The sequence below is a fragment of the Pteropus vampyrus genome, unplaced genomic scaffold, assembly GCF_000151845.1.
Source record: "Pteropus vampyrus isolate Shadow unplaced genomic scaffold, Pvam_2.0 Scaffold16, whole genome shotgun sequence".
Classification (NCBI taxonomy): domain Eukaryota; kingdom Metazoa; phylum Chordata; class Mammalia; order Chiroptera; family Pteropodidae; genus Pteropus; species Pteropus vampyrus.
In genome coordinates this window covers 11,337,981-11,351,787 of record NW_011888797.1, presented here as the reverse complement: position 1 = coordinate 11,351,787, position 13,807 = coordinate 11,337,981, and the positions used below count along the sequence as shown (strand labels likewise).

At 55.9% G+C, this 13,807-nt stretch overlaps 1 protein-coding gene across 1 annotated transcript in view; it reads left to right on the top strand.

Annotated features, from left to right (window-relative positions):
• The first annotated feature begins 3,037 nt into the window (after window positions 1–3,037).
• KCNJ4 (potassium voltage-gated channel subfamily J member 4) overlaps window positions 3,038–13,807 on the top strand; it is a 15,418-nt gene continuing 4,648 nt past the window's right edge. The window contains exon 1 of the mRNA XM_011354380.1: window positions 3,038–3,095. The gene's annotated coding sequence lies outside the window, so the exon portion shown is untranslated. The remainder of the gene's footprint in view (window positions 3,096–13,807) is intronic.

Genomic DNA, 13,807 nt, shown 5'->3' with positions numbered 1-13,807 from the left:
TCCCAACCCCCACCCGAGCCCCCTGCAGGAGCCTCTCCTCTCCTACTGTATGCCTGAGAAGTCCAGGTCCCCTCTACCCTGTGAGAATTAAGATGCCACTCGGCCTGGGGACAGATGGAATGGGAGTCAGTGATTCAGGAACTTCATGAAGCCATGGGGAGGGGGTGGTGGCAGGCACAGAGCTAGAGGGGCTCTGGCTGTGAGTGACATGGGATACAGAGGGTCTGTGTCGCTCTGACACATGGGCATCAGAGCTCTCTGAACTGCTCTTGATGGGAATCTCACCATCCCCTGGGGCAGCCCACTTGTCTCTAGAAGGTTCTGCTAGTTGATACTTGTATCCCACTTTGGCCTTAGCTCTGCACTCTGGGGCCTGAGGGACCCAGCCTGTTCCTCCTAGGAGGGGTGGCCCCTTCCCTCTGTCTCCCCGTCGCTCCCCAAAGTTCATTTCCTCCGCCCTCAGGAGTCCCAGTTGAGGCCTGTAGACGGGGAACAAAAGATTTGGGTTCAATTCCAGCTCTACCCCGAGTGGCTGTATGGCCTTCGGCAGCCTTTTTATCTCTCTGGGCCTCCCTCCCCTGACCTGTAAGAATGGGCTTGTGCCCCTACATCTGCTGGGGTTTGCTGGGAAGGTCTCACGAGCCTGTGAGTGTAGCATGGCCTGTCGTTGACATGAGCTGCCGTGTGGTCCAACCACTCAATGGCAACTCCTGGCAGATTCCCAGGCCTCCAGCCCCCACACTCACCAGCCATCACCTTCAGATCCTGCTTCCCCGGCTCTCTTGGATGTCAGCACCCGATCTGTGTGCTGAGCCTGGCCCTTGTAACCTTGCAGACCTCCTGACCTGCTCGGGTGGGGGTAAGGCTGGCTGAATGCCAGTGCCAGGCCGTGCAGCTGCAGATCCTGAGGCCACCTGACCTTGGAAAGAGCCTCTCTCTGGCCGGGCTCCAGGGCTGCAACCCAGACATGGGCAGGAGCCAGGCAACAGGAAAGAGAGGGAACCGGATGGGGTACAGAGCAGGCCACGGCTTCGTGTTGGAGCTGGCCCTGCCCCTGAGACAACAGCCAAGAGACAGAGAGAGGAATGGACAGGTAGCCTTGCAGGGAGGTATAGTTGCCAGCTGCACCGATAGCATGGCGGAGCCTCACTCCCTACACTCTAGCAGGCTGCCTGAGGAAGAGGGGTGAGCTCCCTGTCCCAGGAGGTGTGTAAGCAGCTACTGAGTAGCAACTGTTAGGGAGCAGCAGGCGGTTTTAACACAGGGCCAGGGGAAGGGATTGGACGCAGAACCCAGAGTCCCTATTGTTTGGGCCACAGCACAGCAGTCCTGTGACCCTAAGGGTCTAACAGCCTGTTCCAAGTATTCCACGACCTCTAACGACTCCCCGGTGGTTGTGCATCCCAGAAGCCTATGGTCCAAGCGTGGTCAGTCACAGCTTCCAGACAAGACGAGGTCCCCGTTTCAACCTGCTCACAGCTCCTGAGCACCCCACACGTCAGTTTTCAAATTGCATTCAGGTCCTGAGCCATCAGTGTTTGCGAAATTGATTTAGTGAGTTCACAACTTATTTTTTTAAAAACAAAAGAACAAAGGAAATGGCAAGCACTTTACATGTAATGAGGGTAAGTATTGTTTTGTGATGCTTTCTTTTCCGTTTTTAAAATATATATTATATAATGAGTAGCAGTAGGCAATGTTTGTTTTTACTCTGGGTCTTGATCAAAAAGTCTGAGAGCTACTACCCCATATGGAAATCCCGGGGGTGTCACTGAGAGGCTCAGGTGTGTAGATTCCCTTTTTCCAGGATGCATGGTTTCTAAAACCAAAAGTGCTGAGAATTCCAGGATGTCACGATTCTGTCCTTAGACCTCCCTTCCCCTTGTTCAGCAGCCCACTTAGCTCCAGGCCCCAAGCCTCAGGGTCAGCCACCCCACCCCTGGGCCCAGGTCCCCTCTCTGCCCAGCCCAGCCCCGCTCTGTCTTTGCGCTCCCTGCTCGTCCCCGTCTTTCTGGGGACTTTCTCTCTAAGCCCTCTGGCTGTGCAGACCCTTCGCCTCTTGTCCTCAGATGCTTAGACTCAGGGCTCATCAAAACAGGGCCATATCTTACTTGTCTTCCCCCGGCACATAGTAGGTGTTCAATAAATGTTCACGCATTCCATAATGATTCCTAGAGCACCCATGGAAGCAGGGCACCGTGCTGTGTTGGAGACACACCAGGCAGGAGGGCAGATGCTGCCGCAGCTCAGCATATGTTTAGGGTGATGAATGAATGAACGAATGAATGAATAGAGTCTGAGAGTCTCTGGCCTTAGGAGCCAGCTGGGCAGATGGTCAGAAATGCGTAGTAGGCATTCCAATAGCAACAGTCACTCATGGCTGTGGATGAGCTGGAGTGTTGGGGTGGGAATGTTCCCAGCGCTGTGTCTGGCCCTCCTAAGGCCTGTCGGCCGCATCTTTTCCTGCTAGGCCCTGCACATCCCCCCAGCCAGTCCTCGGAGCTTCTCTTTTGGGCCTAGGAGCCTGGGCGTGAAGCCAGGATGCCCTGCTCACCACCCTGGGAGGACACCTGAGGGACACCTTCAGAGAGGCCAGTGCTCTGTGGGAGGGTCAGGCAGAAGCCTGAGGCCTTAGATGTTCTGCCCCCAACCAGTGTCACAGAAGGTCTCCTTCCGGTCTCCACTCAGAGGCCACCTTTGTTGAGAGGTTCTCCCTGACTACGGTGACAAAAATAGCTCCTCCTTGGTCACGTCCTGTCACATCACCCTGCTTAGGTCTTTTATGGGAATTATGACGGGCCAAAATTATCTCGTTTCTTTGTCAGTCATCAGATGTTTATTAAGCATCTAGGGTTCAGGGGTGAGGCAGAGATTCAAGGTCTCCACATGTAAGGAGACTGCAAAGGAAATCAGTTTGAATCGGGTAAATGCCGTGAGGCAATCAGGACACACAGGGAGAGTGCCTGGGGGGCCTCTTGGAGGAAGCAGCCTTTGAATCAAACCAGAATGGTAGGAAGGTGTGAGCAGTAGAGTCTTGGAGGATTTCAACCAGAAGGGACAGCCAGTGTAAAGAGCCAGAGATGGGAACAACCTTGGTGTGTTCAAGGGACAAGGAGACAGGCCCGGGTGGCACGGAGTGGGTTGGGGAGTGGAGGAGTTGAGGTCAGAGAGGGCAGGAAAGCCTTGAGAACTCCAAGCCTGGGAGGGACGTGAGTCCTCAGCCAGTGGCGATGGGACTGCAGAGGGAGAGGAGGCAGAGGGGTGCAGGGAGGAGGCTGTGGAGTTGTCCAGAAGCCAGGTAGCTCAGAGCAGGGAACACTCTGCAGGCTGGATGCATTAAGGGTCGGGCCAGGGGCCAGGTCCCAGTCTTGGGAATTCACTTGCCTGGGAAAGTTCTGGAACCCCCTGCGGGGATGAAAATAACAGCACCCACCTCCAAGGTGTCTGAGGATCAAAGGAATGGCCAGGACTTGGCCCACAGCAAACACTAAATGTTGGTTATTAATACCACCATTATGACAGCTGGCTTTCGGGAGGGTTGAAGGAGGACATCCAGGTGTCTAGGCCCCCTGGGAGGTTACTGTGTGAGATGGAGAAGGCAGGGGAGGGCGAGTGGTCAGTCTCAGTGACGCTGAGTTGGCGATGCCTCTTAGGCATCCAGCAGACACCAGGAGCAGGAGCTGAATCTGCTTGTAGCTGCTTAGGAGGGTGACAGGGGCCAGGTGGTATTTTCAGCCCAGGTGAGCCTGGGCACCACGCAGCATGTGCACGTGGAAGCTGGAGGGACAGGGCAACCGGAGAGGGCCCCTCAGGCCTGGAGGACGCACAGAGGAAGATAAGGGCCATCCAGGGCCTTCCTCAGAGCTGCTGGGAGGATGATGGGCTCCGAGGGGCCCTGGAGGGGGCTGTGGGGAGCATGGACGGTGACATTAAGTCATCCCCTTCAAGAAGGGCTCCTGCACTTGGCGTTTTATAAACCCTCACCCTTCGACGTCACTGTCCGTCGCCACATGCCTGTGAAGTGAGTGGCATTCCTCCACATTTTACGAATGCGACTCCCACGGCCGCACAGCGCCGAAGTGAAGTGTTTTCAAGCTTTCGGGGATCACAGTCCCTTTCGAGGACCTTATGAGTGCTCTGGTCCTTCTCAGAAAAATACACATATGTACACACTAATTTTAAAACTTTCCCTGTGTCTTTTTTTTCCGTAGGTAATACATTCATATGTTTCTAAAATTAAAAAGATACAACGAGAATACAGTGAAAATTCTTCCTCCCACCCTATCCCCAGCCACCTGCTTCCCCTCCCCGAAGACAGCCAGTGTCACCAGCTTCCTGGGTCTCCATCCGTAGACAAGCACAGACAAGCAAATATGTGTGTCTATAAATTTCTTTCTCCCTTTTTACACAAACAGTAGCTACTATACTCGGTGTTCATCACTGTTGCCTTTTTTCGCTTAAAAAGCGTCTCAAAGACCCACATCGCTCCTTACAGGGCTCCAGCCTCCTTTTTGCCGGCTGCGTGGCAAACTAGTTGGGGACGGGCATCGGGCTGCTTCTAAGTTGGGCTGGGCAAACAAGGCGCTTGGCTCCCGGTGGGTGTGACTATCAGCAGGCCAAGGTCCCAGGAGCATACACACGTGTCACAGGCAATTCCATGGCTCTCCAAAGCCACCCAGAGCCATCCAAAGTAAGGGAGGGAGCGAGCCTGGCACTTGTCTCTGACTCCCTTTCCCCACGCCATCCCCTCCCTACACCTCTTCTTAGGTGCAGACTATGGGCCCAGCAGTAAATCTGGGGAACCCTGTGGGAGTGAGAGTGAGTGGCATCTCCATCCGGACTCCATCTGGAGTCCCCAGAGCTCTGAGAGCCCCTCTCCCTGTACCAGCAACCCCAGTTCCTGGAGTCTTGTTTGCTGAGAGGCCAAGGTGATGTGGGTGGAGACAGTGATCTTCACTCCCCTCCCCACAACTGGAGTGCTGGAGTGGGGAAGAAAGTCGTGGGCTATGTGAAGGTCACCTCTGCTCTGGCCCCTGGCCCACCACGGCTATCAGCCGGCCCCAGCACCTCTCCTTCTTCTCTGCCCATGGGGCGTCTCTGCCCTTTCTGGCGGTGGGGAGGGGGGCATCTAAGCCTCGAAGGGAGGTAGGGCTGCTGGCCTAGGGTGTTCTGGGCTGGGCAGGACCAGAGAGGCAGCTCTGCTAAAGCTCCCTCTTCCTGGGCGTTGGGGCTGCTGTCCTGGCTCCTCCCTCTGCTGCTCAGCTTCCTGCCGGGCCAGGTTCTCCCCCATGTGTAAGAGGTGCTCGGGGCTGGCTCTGAGGCCCTCTTCCCTTTTCACCCCCCATTCATGCCCCAGGCGATCTCATCCACTCTCCTGGCTTAAAGTATCATCCAGGTGTTTAAGATCTAACGGGGGTGCACACAATGCACTATAGGTATGATGTATTATTGAATTGTACACTTGAAACCTAGATAATGTTATTTACCGATGTCGCCCTGATAAATTTGATAAAATTTAAAAAATTTAAAAAGATCTAACGGGTCTAACTCCACCCAAACATCAGGGTCTGACATCTCCATCTGGACATTCCAAGGCCACCACACACTAGAAAGTGTCTCTCCTTAAACCTGGTCCTCTTGCAGTATCCCACCTAAATCTGTTTACTTCTCTCAAGCTCCACTGCCACCTGGCAGCTCCAAGTCGCCATCATTGCCTGCTGGGGCATCAACAAGAGTCCCCTCGCCAGCCTCCTGCTTGACTGCATCAGACAGGCCTCACCCCAGTGCGTGTACCACGCTGGGACCGTGGAGGCCTCCGAGGCTGGACGAGGGCAGGGGTGCCACTGGGACCACGTTGAGGATGTTTTCTTTCTTAAGCCTGGTGACGGGTACACAGGGGTTTATTATTGTATTGCTCCGTATTCCTATTTGTCTTGAAGATTTCACGTGAAAATTTAAAAGACCAAACCAGGTGAAATCCTACTGCCTGCTTGTGTATTTCCTACAGCCGTGAGGATCCCACAGCCCTTCCTACCCCGGCCTCTGGGGCCTCATCCCGGGCGACGCCCCCTCTCGCTCACGTCGCTTCCCCTGGCTTTGCTGCAGACTCTGGACACACCAAACTCTTTCTGGAATGTTCTACACCCCACTCGTCACGCAGACACACAATTCTCCTGACCGACTTGACTCCCACTTATTACTCAGGTCCCAGTTTAAATGTCACTTTCTCAGAGAGGCCTTTGGGGTCCCCGCCCAACCAGAACCCCTCATCTTCTCCCTCCCATCTCACCAGACTTTTCCCTCAGGCAGCTCACCGTGGTTGCCACCCGCCCGCCTGGGTATGTGCTTTCACGTGGTCAGCATCTCTCCCCAGCGGACGCATAAGTGAGGAGGGTCCACGGCCTGTGCATGACTAGCCGCAAGTACGCAATGCATAGTAATTGAAGGAGCAACTTTGGAGGACGAGTGCGCAGCAGAGCAGATCCCGAGGGGGATTTAATCTTGCCGCCAGGGAGAGACTGAGATTGTTCTGGAAAAGAGCAGCTTTCTGGCCCCACTCTCGCCTTCAAATCCCAGTAGGGAAGAGGGGTGCAGGTGTTTGGGGCGTCCCCTTTGGTTAATAGAAGGGGCTCCGGTGGGGGTGAGGAGTTCTCTCAGGGTCGGGGCTTGGAGTCAGTGATTTGACCTGCAGATTGGAGCAGTGGGCCTTAGGTCCTCCAGCTACCAGCTCCTGCCACTGGGCCATGACCACCAGGAGGCCTGTCTGGGCATTCTGGGGAACGTGCTTTCTAAGCCTGTTCACCTGCAAGCTGAACGGCTAGGAGGAAAAGATGGGGTGCAGAGCTGGAGGGATGAGCCCATTCACCCCACACTGCTTAGAACCCCTTTGGAGCCTACAGTCACCTGTGTGTCTAGGCTCTGGCTGGACCTGAAATCAGGGACCCAGGTCCTGGTTGCAACTTGCCCTGTAACTCAGTTTCTCCTTTCCCAGTAAGACTGACTTGACAGAATCTGGCACATAGTGGGACTTGATAAATGTTTACTAAGTGGAAGAAACGTGTGATGTTTCAGGGTATCTTCTAGGCAGGAGAGTAGTTTCTAATAAATGTGCTCTGGTATCAACTGCCCAAGTCTGCATCCTGTCGCTACTACTTAGAGCTGTGTGACCTTGGGCAGGTTGCTGAACTTCTCTGTGTCTTGGTTTTCTGACTTCTAAAGTAGCCATGATAATGGTAACTTCCTCTGAGGTCATGGTGAGGATGGCAGGAATTGATCTACATAAAGCACTCAGATCAGTGCGGGCACAGAGGAAGTGCGTGCTAAATGCTTGGTATAGATTTTGCAACGTCACACCTATTGCCCTATGGGGGAGGGGCTGGGTGTGCCGTGGAATTTCAGGGTATGGAAGAAGGTGTGGGGGAGGAACAGCACTGAGCACCCACTGTGTGGCCTACACCTTTATGACAATTGACAACCTGCGTCTGGCCCTCACGACCACCCTGCAAGGTAGGCATCACTGTGTTCCTTCCCAGAGGAAGACACTGAGGTTCAGAGAGGTCCAGGAACCTGCTAGAGCTTGGCAGGACCGAACCTGCTTCCAGCCCGGCTGTGTGAGACTTTGATGCCGCTTCTCTTACTCATTTGCTCCCTAGTGCCGGGGTTGGAACAGACTGGTCACATGATGGGTGCAGGGTGGGGTCTGGGCACTGCTTCTCAGGTTCAGAGGAGGAGATCAAGGAAAGGATGGTTTAGCCCTGGATCGCTTATCGGTCACTTACTCTGTGCTGGGCCCCTTTATTCCTCATTACAACCTTATGAGGTAAGGACTATTATTAGTCCTACTTAAAGATGAGGAGTGCAGAGACCAAAGAGGTTAAGTAGCTTCCCCACGGTCGCACAGGTGGGAAGTGGTACAGTCTCCATAGAGGAAGCCGCTGCACTGCACTGGGAAGGGAAAGATATGGGCTCTCAACGTTCATGAAGAGGCTGGAATCAGACCTCTCAGAGTCCAAGCAGGTTGGGGGCCTGCAGAGGGCCATGGGCAGGAGGCGACACCTTGCCACAATTTCCCCCGTGGCTAGATCCATCCTTAGCTCCCTTTTATTCTTTGAGGAGCACAGCTCAGCTGCCTGGTCCTTGAGCCCTTTTCCTTCCCCAGCAAAACCTGGATGTTAGAGCTGAAAGGACCCCCACCCAAACCAGGGGATCAGGCCTGAGTGGCCTCTCTTGGAGCTGGAGTAGGGGGCAGGTTCTGTGCTCCTCCAGAGCTGGGAAATGGAACAATGGTGTGAATTCCTCCCACTTCCCTGGGGATCCCTCCTGGGGGCATGGAGTTAGCCCTTCAGCCAACCCTGTGCCCGCTCCCTGTGGTAGGAGAGTCAGCCTCTCCTTTCAGACTTGAGGGGCACAGGGATGGGTGGTTGCTGATGGGACTCAGGCACACCCTCTGGATCACCCGTCTTATTTCAGACTCTGTGCTGGGCACCTAGTTTCATTACATCTTCCCAACTCTCCCGCCGGGGAGCAATGATGGCCCCCCATTTTGCAGATGGAGAGAAGGAGCACCTGGCTGGAGCGGTGAGTGGAGGAACCAGGCCCGGAAGCTGGGTTTCCTGACTCCCAGCCCACTGTGCTTATGTGACCATCATCTTCGTCATCTTCTGTGCATTTTGCCTGCCTGTCGAACCCCCGGCCAACGTGTCTCTTACGGAATTGTTATCATGTTTGCCTCAACAATGGCCTGGGGAGGTGGATACCATTTTCATCATCTCATTTTGCAGATGAGGAAACTGAGGTCCAAAGAGGACGTATTCGGAGGTGACAGAGCTGAGACTGAATACCAGGTCTCACCATCCCAAACATGGGGCTTCAACTAGCACGCTTTTTTCATAAAATGGAAAAGAAGTTTGGGGGTGCAGACCGATAGTGAGGGCCACAGGGCTCAGAGGAGGCAGGGCCGACACCTGGCAGTGCAGCAGGGGAAGGCTTTGGAGAACAAAGGTCTAGGCCTAGGGGCCTGGGGCACAGAGGGATCCAGCTGAACATGGCATTGTGGGAGGTGAAGGGGGCCTGAGGCCAGAGGCTGGGGACGAGGGTGAATCAGGGACCCAGAGAACCGAACGAGAATCCCAGCTTTGCCACTTCTGCTGTGTGAACCCCCATCCGCATCCCGACTCCCCCACCCCGCCCCCACCCGAGTCCGTGCTTCTTCAACTGGGCAGAGAAATAATAACCCTGCCTGTGCTGTGGTAGGTGCTTAATAAACCCTAGTTAAATAAACACAGGGCCGCAGTGATGCTTCAGTGAACTAGACCGGGCAGTTCTAGAGGGTTCCTCCCTGAGAGCAGCCACAGAGGAGGATGATGGTTCAGCAGGGCCCCATAGCTGAGCTGTGTGACCTCAGGGAAGTCACTTCACCTCCCCTGCTGTCCCACCCAGTAGCAACCGAGATGCATAAAGGACCTGCAGGCTGGTGTGGGCTTCTGCCCCTCTCCTGCCCTCTAGGGCTGAGCGAGGGCTGAGCCTGCCGGACGTCTCGGGAACACCACGGCCGCCGTCTGGGGCTGGAGGGCCCGCGTGAGGCACACCTGCAGCTGCCACTGCATCTCCCGCGGTGGCACAGGGCGTGCACGGGGAGGTTTGCCAGAGCTGCTGGAATCCGCCATCAGCTTTTCTTTGGCGAAGGGAGTTGTGGGCAAGGAGGCGGGTGTTCAGTGTCATAAAATCAGAGGGAAAATATAAGAGGTGACAGGAGCAGGGTCTTCTTTCTACCTCCTCTGACCCCTGGCGGGCAGAGTCTCCGGGCCTCCTTAACGCCTCCGGAAGGGGCAGGATAGCGACGGCACCAGAAAGTCGACAGCCCCGCTGGTCACCTTCACTATCTGCCCGAGGTCAGCTGCTGACGCACCGGGCCACATCCCTGCTCTCTGACCCAATATCCCTAGGTGTCCAGTGAAGTCTGGACTAGGGACTCCAGACTTTGGACATTCACAGGGCAGTAAAAAATTTTTTTAAAGATTTAGTAACTGCCACAGCATCATCAATCCTTCACTTTGCCAAGAAAGGACATTCAGTTTCTAAAAAGCATCTCCTATCCCCATCATTTCCCAAAGGAAAGAGTGTTTACCACGAAAGGAGTCCCAGGCTGCTAACCTAGAATAAAGGACGTCAACCGGAGCAAGCACCCAGGCTGGATGGGAAGGACTTGCTCCAGGTCACCGAGTAAGGCGGCGAGAGGGGCCTGGCCTCCCAGAGCCTCCCCCGCCAGCAGGTAGACCAGCTCTCCACCTTCCGGAAAAGGGTGGTTTACTGAGACGTGATATAGGAACCTAAACAGCTAGGACTCTCTGAACCTATATTCAGAGGGGGCTGGTGCCGAATCGTCAAGGCCTCTCCCCGCTCCACTGCCATCTGTGCTCCGTCCCTTTCATATTTTTCCCTCAGGCCCTTGTGCCTTCGCCAGGAAGCCCGTGTGACAAACAAGGGAAGGTAAACCTGGCCCTCTCCCTGCGGTTGTCACATGAAGGCGCGAGGCCGAGCTTCATACTTTTCACTTTTTGGTCATGCATGGTGCGGCCAGCCCTTGCCCTGGCAGGTGGACCTCTCGTTTCTGCCACAGAGTCTGTGCCGACAGGAGTGTTCGATTATTTGAGCAGGTCACTGCAGATGAGGGGTTTTAGGGGGACAGGCGCACAAGGGGTCCTCCGTGGTGGAGGGCACTGGGTCTGTGGGCGAGCATTTGGGCCTGAGGGCAGCTCTCCCCATGACCCAGGAGTGGACATTTCTAAGTGCCGCCCAGGATAGTACAGGCTGAGGGCGGGCACAGGACCGGGCACGGAGCATTGCCGTGACCGGAAGAGGAGGCACAGGGGTTGGGCGTAAGCCGTGTCCCCATCCGGCTGGGGTGTGGTGGATGATGCTGGGGACTGGGTGATGGAAGGGCAGGGCTGAGGGGTGAGTACTGAAGTTAGGGATGTGAGTGTGGGGGTGGCGGGAGTGTAGGCCTGGGGATGTGTGGAGCCTCAGGGCACGGGACTTGGCTGAAACTCCTGTCACTTCTCACAAATGGAGAGGAGGGAGCAGTGCTGGTGAGGGGAACCAATAGCCTCTGGCCATGGGGGATGGTCTCCCTTGCCCCATCACCCCAGGAGCCCTCCTAAAGAGTAGGAGCCCCGTGAAGAACCCTCTTCTGCAGCATAAGATGAACCCCTCATTGCACAGAGAACCAGGGGTCCCCTGGCCTTGAGCGGTCCCCTGGCCTTGAGCGGGCCTCAGTGTTCTCATGTATCAAATGCCTGGTCACCACACTTTGTCCCCTCTGCCTCTCTCCTGGAGAGCTGCAGCCTGTAGGTCCAAGGTCTGCCGGGGCCAGGCCGATCCTCTCTCTTCCCAGAAGCACCTTGACCTTCTTCCAGGAGCTCTGGAGTGAGAGCGAGGAGACCAGGGCCCGCCCCGCTTTGCTCTGGGACTCTTAGCAAGTCTGTCCCACCTCTGGACTTCCTCGGCCTCCGATGTAAAACGAGGGTTTTGAAATCAGTTACCTTCCATTCCGTCTGGCTCTGGTCCCTTCTGTGGCGTTAAGGGAGGCATTCATGACAAGCGGACAGAGCAGAGATGGAGGCGCTTAGTGTCAGAAGACCTCAAAAGCTGCTCCAAGCCTAGAAGACACACCTGACAACCTGGCTGTTGAGACTCCGAGAAGGTGGCAGAGAGGACCTGGGAGGCCTGGGTAAAGTTAGGACCCCTGAAGGGCCAGCGTCACGTGCTCACATCCGTGTCAGGTCTTATGAGTGATGGGTCTCACTGATCCCATTTTCCAGATGAGGAAACTGAGGTTCAGAGCAATCAAATAACTTGACCAAGTTGCCCAGTGGATCTTGGACTTCCATCCAGGACCGTGGGACCCAGGGAGCTCCTGTGAAGTGGGGGAAGGGAGAAGAACCCAGAGTCGGGCTAGGGTGACGGCGGGGGAGGAGGGGGGCAGGGCTCACTCTCTCTGGGCTGAGAGAGGGCGTTTCTCCCTGGAAGAGGCAGACTCCGAAGCTGTTGATCTCTAAATTACAGCGTTGGCGCGCACCGGTTGCTGCGGCAACCGAGTTGTCCTGAACGGGAAGTGTATAAACATTGCCACAGATGCACAATTAGATCAGGAAGAAGAATAGAACAGAAAATAGAAACTTCCAGCCTTATATAATTCCGGGCCAACATGTTGCCGAGAGCCCGGGCCCAGGCCGGGCCCTGCCAGCCTCTGGGGCCCTGGGCAGCACCATCTCCCTCCTGGGGCCCCAGTGAAGAGAGGGCTAGAGGGAGGGTCTGCCCTCCTTGGGCCCAGCTGGTGCACCCGCCACCCGGTGGGGTGAGGGGCCGCCTCCGCTGAAACAGCTGGGGATGCTGACAGCCGAATCCTGCCTCTCACCAGCTTCCTCTGCCCCTGGGAAGCCGGCAGGAAGGCAGGAGGGCGGCTGGCTCTGACTGAGCAGCTACTGTCTCCTGGGGTCCTGTGAGGTAGGGTTTCGATCCCCATTTTGCAGATGAGGAAAGTGGGGCTCAGAGAGGTGAAATGAGGTGTCTAAAGGTGACACAGCTAGGCAATGGGTGCGTCGGCCTCCCCGACTCCGGGTCCCCATACCATGAACTCGTTGATGTTGACAGTACCTGGGGGCTGAAGAGTTAGGTGCACCTGCACTTGGCCCTACTTACCAGCTATGTGGCCTTGGGAAGTCACTTCCCCTCTCTGAGTCCCTGTTCTGTCACCTGTGACATGGGAATAGTGATGCCTACACAGGAGCCAAAGCTCAGGGCTCCCTCTTCCTGCATCTTGACCACCATAGGTGTCTTCATCCACAGCTGCTCCCAACCACTTTGGGGACAGGACAAGAACTGAGGTGGGGCTGCAGTTCCCAGCCCTGCCCAGGACTTTCTGCAGTGATGGAAATGTCCTATATCTGTCCAGTGAGGCAGCCATTAGCCATGAGCACGTGAACTTGAAATGTGGCTAGTGCAACTGGGGAAGTGAGTTAAATTTTTACTTAATTTTAAGTAAATGTAAAGAGCCACAAGTGGCCAGTGGCTGCCATATTGGATAGCACAGAACTTCCAGCCCCAGAAAGACCCAAAAAGACAGAGGCTGAACCCAGGGAGGTGAGTGGGGGCCACAGAACTCAGTGCTCCCTCTGCTCAGGGACAAATGGTGGGAGGTGAAGCCAAGGTGGTTATCAGGAAACTTGTGGAATGGCAGGCTGAGAAGGGATGGAGCGGGTAGCATGAGGGGCTGGGACCTAGGTCCTAGTGGCCTCGGCTTCTGGCCCTGCAGACCCCAGTCCTGGGGCTGGGCCGGCCATGGGGGCGCCCACTCAGGCCACGACACCCTCTCCCTTCATCAGACCCACCTTCGCTGTCCCATTCTGCTCACTGGGGCAGAGGAGGCCTTGGGTGCTAGTCCAGGCCCTTCCCCTTCTAAGCATCTTTGGGCGGGTGCCTGGCCACCAGAGCCTGGGTTCCCTGGGGCCCTGGGAGAGGCTGCTCCCACGACAGCAACTTGCTCTCCCTGCATCTCACACGTCTGGCTTCTCCCCGCTCCCCAGGCCCTGCGTCTTCCCAGGTGACCACGCCGGCTTCAGGACATGCACGGGCACAGCCGCAACGGGCAGGCCCACGTGCCCCGGCGGAAACGCCGCAACCGCTTCGTCAAGAAGAACGGCCAATGCAACGTCTACTTCGCCAACCTGAGCAACAAGTCGCAGCGCTACATGGCGGACATCTTCACCACCTGCGTGGACACGCGTTGGCGCTACATGCTCATGATCTT